The sequence below is a fragment of the Gracilinanus agilis genome, chromosome 5 (genome assembly GCF_016433145.1).
Source record: "Gracilinanus agilis isolate LMUSP501 chromosome 5, AgileGrace, whole genome shotgun sequence".
NCBI classification, from domain to species: Eukaryota; Metazoa; Chordata; class Mammalia; order Didelphimorphia; family Didelphidae; genus Gracilinanus; species Gracilinanus agilis.
This window is the reverse complement of record NC_058134.1, coordinates 142,877,647-142,886,217: the sequence shown is the minus strand read 5'-3', so window position 1 is coordinate 142,886,217 and position 8,571 is coordinate 142,877,647.

The window sequence follows — 8,571 nt, the reverse complement described above, 5'->3', positions numbered from 1 at the left end:
CCTCAATTTAGAAAGAAAAAATAAGATTCCTGTTACAAACATGTATGATCAATCAAAATAAATTCCCGCCTTGTTCATGTCAAGAAAAAAAAGAAATAAAAGTCTCATTCTGCACTCTGAGTCCCTCACCTTTGTTAGGACTTGTGTAGGAGGTTTCATCATGAGTCTTTGGGAACTGTTGTACTGATTAGAGTTTCTAGCTTTTTAAAAGTTGTTTTGTCTTTACACTATTATAAATCATGCAATATATACATTGTATAAATCATTGTATAATCACTGTACAAATCATTCTTCTATTTTGCTCACTTCACTTTGCATCAGTTTACCTACCGAAGTTTCTCTGAAACCCTGCCCTTCATCATTTTTATAGCACAATAATATTCTATCATATTTATATACTTACCTATAACTTCTTCTGCCACTCTCCAATTTCTGGATACTCTCTTGGTTTCCAATTCTTTACCCCCCACAAAAATAACTGTTATTAATATTTTTGTTCATCTTGTTAGTTTGTTTTGCTTGGGACTACTCTAATCCTTAATCTACTCTTCTTATTCTCTTTTCTTTCCTGGTTCCCTGTTGCATTAAATGTATTTTTGAACTCAGTTCTGTATATATGTGTGTCTATTTGCATTCTTTTCTCATTTGACAGGTTTGGATGAGAGAAAGATTCAAGAGATTCCCTTCCCTTGCCCACTTCCTTTTCCTTTGTGTAGACTTCTACTTGCATATTCCAGTTACATAATTTATTTTTATCACTCACCCGCATTTCTTTTTTGTATTCTTTTTATAGACTCCAAGGAATCTAGTTCCCTTTCATAATCATAGCTTATATTTATATAGCGTTTTATTGTTATGTAATGAGGGAACTGAGAAGGAGGAACAACAGTAGGATCTTGATGCCTTAGCTTCATCCCATTCCACCTGGTGATCCATAGCAGTTCTTCCTCAAATGCATCCAGGTGGGAAGGAGAAAATGCCTTGGTCAATGAATTTCTTTTAATTGCTTTATTGGTTCTGGTTCAGTAGTCAACTGGGTACTGGAACAGTAGATTACAATGTAGATGCTCATAAGGACTATTTCCATTGGACAGTGTTTCTCCTACTTCTCTTCCCTCCCCTGTCCCTTACAGTTATAAAAATGTTTTATTTATATCTATATCTATATATAACTATAGATCTTCTCAACAATATTACAGATTTCTAGAGGAAATATTATTATCCCTACTTTGCAGATGAGGAAATTGATAATCAAAGATATTAAGTGACCTGCCTAAAGTTTGGCAGATTTAGCAGAATCCAAGTTTTCTGATGCAAATTTAATACTCTTCCTACTGCTGGCCCACATTTCTCATACAGCCATGAATACCATAAGTCTTGGAGAAAAATCAACTTATTTGAATGTGAGTATAAATGATTGGTAATAGTTTAATGGTTTAATGTGTTACTTCCTCCTGGGAGCTTGCATCTTTGTCCCAAGATTAATTTCATTGATATTGGAAACTCCTGAAAAGGAAACTCTTTTCCCAAGGTAGATCTTGTAGCTATTTTGTGACTTATAGTTAATAGAGGGTTGGTCATAAATTCACATTTTCATGTGAAGAGTGACTGGCACATAGAAGACACTTAATAAATGTTTGTTGAGTGAAGAAAGCAATGCTAAATCAAAGGAAGAAATCACTAATCAATGTATTTCAAGCATCGTTGAAAATGAATATAGAGTTATTTTGTAATAACAGATTTTTCTAGAGAGGGAAGAACATTCTAAGAAAAATAGACATGGAGGGGTATGGATAGGGTAACTAAGCAAAGTTACAGTGATGGAGGATATTGCACATGGGAAAAACAAGTAGACTAGTTTATCTAGAATGTACTCTATTTGTATATATTCTATTTATTCTATGTGTACATGTCATATTCCTCATTAGAAGGTACACATATATTTATACATACAAATATACATATACATATTTACCTCTTTTTTCTCACCTAAGTCAGCAGTATTTTGTATGCTGTTGGGTAGGTGAAAGGAGATACTTTGGATTGGGAAAGATATGAGAAGAGGAATAAGAATTTATATACTGCCTACTATGTGCCAGGCATTGGGTTAAGCACTTTTCATAAATATTATCTCATTTTATCTTCACAACAATCCTGCTAGGTATGTGCTATTATTATTCCCATTTTACAGTTGAGGAAGTTGAGACAAACAGTGGTCTAGTGATTTGCCCAGGGTCACACATAGAGTTAGTGTCTGGGGCCATATTTGAACTCTAGTTTTCATGACTCCAGTCCCAGTACTCTATCCATTGAACCAGTTCCAGTACTCTATCCATTGAGCTACCAGCTGCCTTTAATAGCTGAAGAGAAAGCTAAGTATGATGGGATATTAGGTATCTGTTAAGAGGAAGAGCTGGTACAGAGCTCTTTGGGGAGAAAGATATGGAATTTGATATACTCTTTAAGTCCAGGGAAGACAGAGAAAGAGAGCAAAAGATAGACATACAAAAAGACACACAGACATTTTGGAAGTTGCAGACATGTAGGGGAAGCTGGCTCTTCAGCATGACCATAAGATTTCAGAGACTTTTCCTTGAATGATATAAGGCCCTCTCTTTTGGTTTAGCTGAGATCTCATCTTTCTTCTATCTAAAGAGCTCCAAAACATTTATATATTTTCTAGTCTATTTTAACCTGTACAACTTGCCCAGTTTCTGTTCTCTGTTGGCTTGGATAACTGAGTTTACTCATTATTTGCTATTCATGATGGTCTTTTGCATAATTAGCATTTTTTTTAAGGAAGGAATCAAATTGGTGAGTATAAGCTAAGAGCTCTGATCCAGAGATGTGGCTTTTATTGTGAACCATATTTATGCTCTTAGACCTGATTTATTTAAAATAGGTAGATAGATATAATTATAGTTCCATAGTCCTCTTAGAGAGAAGTAAGGTAAGGGAGTGAATGCTTAGCCACAGACATCACTCTCCCCTGAAAGACTAAATTACAGTTTCCGTTGGAAAGCAGTAAGCCAAATTCCAGAGATATCTATCCATGCTGCCAGTGGGCTGCATTTATACAACTCAAGTGGATATGCATATCTTCCATATGTGCATATATCTATATCTATATACTATATTTATATTTCCTAAAAAATGGTACATAAGTTCAGCTTCTTATTTAAGCCTTTTTATTGTTCTTTGCACATTGAAATGCTTATATTTGTTGATAATTTTAAATTTCACATTAAAAATAGAAATTTGATCTTGAAAAAAAGCTTTGAATTTTAAAACAGAATAAAACTGGATAAAGGCAATGGCCAATAGTGCTTTTCCCTTTAAGATTATTTTTCATTTACTCTGACTGCATATAGTATGTACTTATTTTTATATGTTATCCCTATTAGAATGTAAGTTCCCTGCAGACAGAGATTTTTGCCTTTCTTTGTATCGAATGGTGCCCTGCACATAGTAGGCACTTTGTAAATATTTATTGAATTAATGAAATCGCTAATCAACAAAGCCTATATTAAGTGTACTTAAGCACTGTCCTAAGCACTGGGAAAACAATTAAGAAACAGAAAGGCAGTTCTTGTCCTCAGGGAGCTTACCTTCTAATGAGGAAGACAACAGAAAGCTGAAAAGTAGGACAGTAGTTAGGAAAGCCACCATGGGGTTTGATGTTCCCTGGAGCTGAAACTAAGCAGAGCTACTGATAGAGAAGGGAGAGTTACCTGGAAAGTTTTAAAAGTTCAGAGTCCCTTACAAAGGAAGTTTTAGGGAGAAATTTACTGCTCCAGCCCTGTTCATCCACCACTGGTGTCCACCCAACTCTCAACTGTAGCTCCAAGAAGCTATATATAGTATATGAAATAGCCACACCCATTAAACCATCTTAGGAGGCAGGATAAACCAGGTTGAGGATTACTGACAGGTCTCAAAAATGTTAGTGAGTTAAGGGGATATCTCCCCAAACATATGAAGACTTCCCCTGGCAGAGGGGGTAGATGAGAATAATTTGTTCCAATGGCCATGAAGGCTGTTGAAGTAGGACTGTGAAGTGCTTAGAACTTGGTTAGACATTAAACATACCAAGGTCATTCACTGCATCTTGGGTCATTACCAGTTGTCCTGACTTTGGTCTTGGCACTAGACTTAGATGACTCTGGAAGAGAGACTGAGACTGATGACTTTGTGCAACTCTTCCCCCACTTAAATCCAATTTATAAATGAGTCAAAAACACCCTTATTAACAAAGAAATGGAATTGAGGTGATACTTGCCAAATGGGGAGAATTTAAAACTCAAATTTTTTTAAATGAGTGTTAAAAAATTGATTTTACATGTAGTTGGGGAAAAAATAAAATCCTCTTCAAAAACAAAATGTGAACAACAATTTCTTTACTCTCCAGTCCTCCAATCAAAGGGGAAAGGCAACTGAAGGAGTTGAGAAATTGTTGAATATCATAAAATTGAGCCAGTTAGTATGGTGATGAGATTTCAAGTGATTTGTTTATCCTAAGTGGAAGGCATTATGTTCCTTGGACTCAAAACCAAGCAAAGCTGCTGAATAAGAATGGATACAAGGGAAAATCTGAGAAAGCAGATTACTTTTAGCTGGACCATGAGACTAGATTGTCTGTAGGTAACTACTTTATCTGGGCCATAAAGCAAAAGAATTACAATAGTGAGATGAGGAATGAGCAGGTACTAGGCATAGGGAATGACCTTTGTAAATTCAGGGAGCTTGAAGAGCATAAACAATGATGAAGGAAAGCTTGCTGTCCAGTTTGGCTGGGACAAAGATCAAATAAAGGGAATAAAGTGAAACAAACTTGATAAGGTAGCTTAAAGCCAAATTGTGAATGACCTTCAATGTCAGGCCAAAGAATGTGTATTTTATCTCACAGGCAATAGGGAGCCACCAACACACATATGTGTGTGTGTGTGTGTGTGTGTGTGTGTGTGTATACATATATATATATATATATATATATATATATATATATATATATATGACAATGCATAGCCATTTTGAATCAGTATTTCCTTCTATGGCATATAATGATTGTAGTGTGGGATGTTTTTACAGAATAAGATTGTTGTTGAACTAAGGAATTGTATCTTTTATTCTATAGCTTATTCATTATACTTTTTTGGGGGAAAGAAAAGCATTTTGTACAATTTTGTAATACAGAAAAATTTTATGATTTGGAATATGTAGGGCTTTTCTCGCTAGTAACTCAAACGTCACATAGTATACAGAAGGCTGGCATTAGAGTAAAAGAGATATGGATTCAAGTGAAGGACAGTGTGAAAGGTGAGACAGAGTTAGAGAGTGAGAGAGATGAAAGTCTTTTCAGACCTCAGCCCCTTCAGTTTCTTAGGGCTCTGTAGTCATTTTGGGTACATCTTGTGACTTTGAGAGAGAAGATAGATGATACCAGAACCACTTCAGGTTGCTAAAGAGAGAATACAATTGTGAGAGGAAGCTGACATGAGATGATCTGGATGTCTTCATCATATCCCTGTATCCAGTTTACTACACTAGAGATTTGGGGGAATTTCCCCTTGGGTGGGAACTCTTTGTTGAGTCTAGCTAACTCACTTGTGATGGAAAAGCTCCTTCTCTTGGAATTGTCTGGCATATATTCTCTATGTACTTTCTCTGATTTTTGTTTGCTATTAACCTGAGTGATTTTTTTTTTGGCTTAAAAATTAATTGCCGGGGCAGCTGGGTGGCTCAGTGGATTGAGAGCCAGGCCTAGAGATGGGAGGTCCTCGGTTCAAATCCGGCCTCAGACACTTCCCAGCTGTGTGACCCTGGGCAAGTCACTTGACCTCCATTGCCTACCCTTACCACTCTTCCACCTATAAGTCAATACACAGAAGTTAAGGGTTTAAAATTAAAAAAATAAATAAATAAAATAAAAAAAATTAATTGCCAAATCATTTTCCGCTTTTGGGTTAAGATAGCGGCAGAGTAAAAAGCAGCTGCTTAACCTCTCTTAACCCACACAAATAGGACTCCTCAAAAAGACATAAAAACAAATCCAGACCAATGAAGGGACCCCATAACAGGGTGCAACATTGAAGGTACATGGGATTGGGGCATTTCTATTCTATAAGGGGGTGAAACAGCTCTCACTAAGACTTGAGCTGAACAACCCCCTCACCCCCACAACACCTACAGTGCCAAAGCCAGCAGAAAAGAGTTAGAGCAAGTTTGGGGTTTTCATTAAGTCCTTGACAGCCACCTGGGATCACCAGGGCCTGCTCCAGAGAGCAGCAAGACTTAAGACCCCAAGAGGCTAAAAAACGTGTGGACTTTGAACAGAGACCTTGAGTGCAGGCATGGACCTTGGGTGGGGACCCAGTGCAGAGGGGTGCATGACTGTGGAAGCAGCACCCTGAGACTGTTAAAAGAGCTTAGGGCACAGGAATAAGCAAGGGGACCACCAGGAGGTTTAACCCTGAGAACAACTAGACCTGAGACTTCAGAAGCCTAAAGAGTGCAGAGAGATCCTGGGTGTGAGGATAAACCTGAGAGGGCACATGGCTTACAATGGCAAGCCATTCACAAGAAACACAAAAGAGAAAGATCAACACGAAGAAATCTTTAACACTTGACAACTTTTACACAGAGAAAATCCAGACAACAGAGCAAACAGCAGAGGAAAACAAACAGATAATCAGATCCAAACCTTCCCCCAAAATGAAAACTGGTCATAAGCTCTTGAAGAGTTCAAATCTGAGATGATGAGAAAGATGGAAGAGATCTGGCAAGAAAATAACAGTTTAAAAGATAGAATTTAGCAATTGGAAAGTGAGGCAAGTAAATTGAAGACCTGAAATGACCAGATTAAAAAGGAAAACCAAAAGATTATAGCCAAAAACCAGTTGTTAAAGGCTAGAATCGGGCAATTAAAAGCTAATGATCTCTCAAGACAGCAAGAACAAATAAAGCAAAATCAAAAGACTGATAAAATAGAAGGAAACATGAAATATCTCAATGAGAAATTGACAGATCAAGAAAACAAGTCTAGAAGAGAAAATTTAAGAATCATTGGTCTTCCTGAAAAAGCAGAAATTAATAGAAATTTGGATTCCATACTAAAAGAAATTATTCAGCAAAACTGCCCTGAAGTTCTACAAGAGGGCAATATGGACATTGAAAGGATCCATAGATCACCCTCTACTCTAGACCCAGAAAAGACAACACCCAGGAATATAATAGCCAAATTCAAGAGCTTCCAAGTAAAAGAAAAAAATTTATAAGAAGCCAGAAAGAGATAATTCAGATATCAAGGAGCAACAATCAGGATCACACAGGATCAGGCAGCCTCCACACTAAAAGACTGCAAGGCTTGGAATATGATATTCAGAAAGGCAAGAGAAGTGGGACTACAACCAGTATCACCTACCCATCAAAACTGACTATATACTTCCAGGGGAAAGTATGGGCATTCAACAAGATAGGAGATTTCCAAGTATTTGCACAGAAAAGACCAGGACTAGGTGGAAAGTTTGATATCCAACCACAAAAATCAAGAGAAACATGAAAAGGTAAATAAGAAACAGAGGGGAAAAAAGAAAACTCTTATTTTTTAAATTTGCCTCTTTAAGGTCTTCAATAAGATCTAATTATTTGTATTCCTATCTGGAGAAATGTTATGTGTGAAGTGAACTCTATTCACCATTATAGTATTCACTATTATAGTAATTAGAAGAATGATTCATAGGGAGAGGTTGGAATACTAAATGATCTAAGATGATATGGCGGGTGGGAAAGAGGGGGGGGTGAATAGTAGAGGTCACCAAGAGAAACTTGAATGAATAAGAAAAATAGGATATTCTCTTACACACAAAGAGGGCATGGGAAGGGGAGGGGATGAATACTAGTATAAGAAGGAGAGGAAGAGCATTAAGAGGTAATATTTAAACCTTACCCTCAGTGGAATTAACCCTGAGAGGGAAGAGTAGCTATATCCATTGCAATATAGAACTCTATCTAACCCTACTGAGAAAGTCAGAAGGGATAAACAATGGGAACAGGGGAGTGGGGAGGTCAAAAAAGGGAGAGGAGAAGAAGGGGGATTTTACACAGATTTTAGGTAAAGGGCTTGAGCAAAATCTTTTGGGTTTCAAATGAGAAAAAGAAGGCAGGAGTGGCGAAAATGATTTCTGACAAAGCCAAAGTAAAAATAAATATGATTAAAAAAGACAGGGAAGGTTATTACATCCAGATAAAAAGCAGTGTAGACAATGAGGAAATAACATTGCTCAATATGTATGCACAAATTGGCATAGCATCCAAATTCGTAAGGGAGAAACTGGCAGAGCTCAAGAAGGAAATAAAGTATTTTTTTATATATATAAATAAAGAAGGAAGTAAAACCATACTAGTGGGAGATCTAAATATTCCTCTTTCAGATCTAGATAAATCAAACAAAAAAAAATAAGAAAGAAATAAGAGAGGTGAATGAAATCCTAGAAAAATTAGATTTAATAGATATGTGGAGAAAAATAAATAGGGACAAAAAGGAATACCCTTCTTTTCAGCTGCACATGGTAT